The 3,575-nt window shown below is 51.2% G+C and overlaps 1 pseudogene; it reads left to right on the forward strand.

The window, feature by feature from the left end:
* Positions 1 to 944: 944 nt before the first annotated feature.
* On the forward strand, positions 945 to 2,631 carry LOC109754290 (scopoletin glucosyltransferase-like; annotated as a pseudogene).
* The last annotated feature ends 944 nt before the right edge of the window (positions 2,632 to 3,575 follow it).

Raw genomic sequence — 3,575 nt, forward strand, 5'->3', positions numbered from 1 at the left:
TCTTTTCCCATTTGCATGGTAGCATGTCGAGGTGTCCTTTTCCATCCATGATGGCATTTACATGGTATGTTTGTATGTTGAGATAAATGGTAGTAGTAATTTCATATGATTTTTTAGAGGACTGAGATCCTTAGAAATTTATTCTATGGTGGTTGTTTAATTCGCGGGACTGGAATCCTTAAGACTAAATTTCCAATAGGACTCATTTGCACCATATTTTAGAGGAAATTTTCTATACACTCAAACCTCTTGGTAGAATTCATGTATTTTTCCTGTACTATCAAACACTCTTCATATAAATTCACGTAGTTTTATAATCATGCAGGATACAATAGGGCATGTTACTCTATTCCTTGGTTTCAAAAGTCCTACTCAAAAAGGCCCAAAACATATGCAACTAGCAGATGAGTCTTTGTATAAAGTGGCTTGTTGAGACTTGAGAGGCACCCCGTCTGAGCATCTACTGCTTTCTTATCAATGGTGCTCCGTATAGATACCGGTGTTTCTAGATTGACAATCGTGCGAGGATCGCGACAGAAAAGTGTTGAGGTGGGCCCCACCCTGAAAATAGGGGGGGGGGGGGGGGGGGGGAGGTGTAGTGAGGGGAGGAAGGGTTGGTCCGTTGATCATGTCAAAACTCCCCCGTGAGTGTAGCATTGTTGCTCTGAGTACTGTACTGCAGTACAAAGGTTGTCGGGACTTGGGTGGTGGTGTGTCACTGATTGGATTTCCAGCACCACATATGATCGTTTCAAAATGTCAAGATTTGCTACTCCATGAAATGGAATATATAGTAATTTACTCATTAAAAATTCACCACGCGGTAGGCGAGCATTGAACTACTAGCAGTAGTTTATTCTTTGAATCAATCGCCACCGAGCAATAGGGCAAGTCCAACATCTAGTCCTACTTATACCCTTCACACGCTAGCAGTAATAAATTCGCAAAGAAAATGGCCTCTACGGAAACCACTAGCAGCAGCAAGAAGCTGCGCGTGCTCCTCATCCCCTTCTTCGCCTCCAGCCACATCGGACCCTTCACCGAGCTCGCCGTCAGCCTTGCGACGGCCAGACCACATGCCGTAGAGGCCACCGTCGCGGTCACGCCGGCGAACGCGTCTATCGTCCGGTCGTTGCTCCAGCGGCACGAGAACGGCGGCACACCTGTCAAGGTGGCGACGTACCCGTTCCCGTCCGTGGACGGCCTCCCCAAGGGCGTCGAGAACCTCAGCGCGGCAGCGCAGGCCGACGCATGGCGCATATCGACGTGGCTGCGGTCAGCGACACGCTGATGCGCCCCGTGCAGGAAACCCTCATCAGGGCGCAGTCACCGGACGCGGTCGTCACCGACGTGCACTTCATGTGGAACGCCGGCGTCTGCGACGAGCTCGGCGTGCCATGCGTCACGTTCAACGTCGTCGGCGCCTTCTCGACGCTGGCGATGCGCCATCTCACGCTGGCGCTCGTTTCCAATTCCAACACCAACATCGAGCCGGAGCCGGAGGCGGTGAGCGTCCCTCGGTTTCCGGCCCCTGAGATACGAGTGCCCACGGTGGAGCTGCCGGAATACTTGAGGAGCCAAGAGCGGGTGGATTACTCCACCTACAACCGGCTCTACGAGGTGCAAGGTGACTGCTTCGGGCTGGCCGTCAACACGTCACCAGCTCTGGAGGAGCACTACCGCGGGATGTACGTGGGCAATGGCTACGCGAAGCGTGCGTACATGCTAGGCCCCCTGTCACTGCGGCTGCCGTCGTCACCGGAGGCCGGCGACCCATGGTACACCGACTGGCTTGACTCGAAGCCGAGCCGGTCGGTGGTGTACGTGTGCTTCGGCAGCCTCGCCCACGTCTCCGACGCTCAGCTGGACGAGCTCGCTCTCGGGCTTGAGGCCTCAGGGGTGACGTTCCTGTGGGTGGTGAGGACGGACAGGTGGTCTCCGCCGGAGCGGTGGCACGAGCGTGTTGGAGGCAGGGGCATGGTGGCCACCGCATGGGCTCCGCAAAGGGCTATCCTGAGGCACCGGGCGGTGGGGGCCTTCGTGACGCACTGCGGATGGAACTCCGTCCTGGAGACGGTGGCGGCGGGTGTGCCGGTGCTCACATGGCCAATAGTGTTCGAGCAGTTCATCACCGAGAGGCTGCTGACGGAGGTCCTAGGGATTGGGGAGCGGCTGTGGCCGGCCGGCGCCGGCGTTCGGAGCACGAGGTATGAAGAGAAGGAGGTGGTCCCCGCCGAAGATGTGGCACGGGCATTGAAGACCTTCATGCGGCCTGGAGGGCTGGGGGATGCGGCGAGGAGCAGAGTCATGGACCTGGCCGCCAAGGTTCACGCCGCAGTGGCGGAAGGAGGATCCTCCGACCGTGATCTGCACCGCTTGATAGATGACCTCATGGAAGCTGCCGCTGCCGGAAGGACGACGATATGAAGTTCAAAATCCTTTCTTTTGGTTCTTTATTACTGGTGGTCGGTCAGTCTCGCCAACTATCTTATCTCACCTGTATGCCCGAGTTCGCCTATTTTTGCAAGTTGTTTGCTTTCCTTCTTTTCTTTTCTTTTCTTTTCTTTACCGTCACCTTTTTCCTTGTAACAAATCCAAATAAAGCCTTAATAAATGATTTGTCTGCCGGAAGGAATGGGCCATGAGCCAGCCTGTGGTTGGATGGTTAGGAGGATAGTCGTATCCTCAGCCCATCAGTGTCAAGTCATACACTTACACTGGTGCTTGCATTTTTCTGAATTTATAGGGTTGCCATTCAAAGCATTCCCTTCCAAGGACAACTTTACCAGCCGGGAACAATTTGCTAAAGATGCAAGGAATAACCAGTTGTGTGCTTCTAGCTAGCAAGTTCCTCCCTAATACTAACTGGCGCAAGTTTAACAAGAATCCAAGAGATGGAATGGAGCCATGAAGCGAGTTGTTTGAAAGATCAAGCACTTGAACATTTGACATATTGGCTAGTGAAGTAGGGATCAGACCCTCCACTCTGTTGCTTCCCATTATCAGGGACTGGAGGTTGATTTAAAAAAAGGGGAGGGGAGGGGGGTGGAGGTTTGGTAGAGAGTAACCAATGTTTTGTAATGTTGTAAAGAGGAAATGGAACATTACCTGATAAACTATTGAAACTTAGGTCAAGGCCAAGCAGTTTTGTAATGCAACTCAAACTTTCCGGAAATCCCGATAACCTATTTTGGCCGAGAAATATAGAAGTGAGGGAAGAAACGTTTCATATTGAAATAGGTGTGCTTCCAGAGAGGAAGTTCTCTGTCAGGCAAAGAAATCTGAGAATCTCTTTTCTTATTGAGATAGCGCTTCCTCAGAGGAAACATCAGGTTGAAGCAAATAACAAGTTGTGCTGTGTGACCCTCCTGATTTTGTTAAATCAATGACGATGACAACATTCTACACATGTTTGCATGTTGTTTTAGTAGACGTAACTGCACCATTATACCATCATAATAACAAATTCAAATACTGCTGCATCTATGTTCACGTAGAATGACATGTTGAAACAAATGAAGAATGTCGACACAACACTAGCAAAGATCAATACTAAGGATCACCTACCACATCTA

Source organism: Aegilops tauschii, chromosome 2 (assembly GCF_002575655.3).
Source record: "Aegilops tauschii subsp. strangulata cultivar AL8/78 chromosome 2, Aet v6.0, whole genome shotgun sequence".
NCBI classification, from domain to species: domain Eukaryota; kingdom Viridiplantae; phylum Streptophyta; class Magnoliopsida; order Poales; family Poaceae; genus Aegilops; species Aegilops tauschii.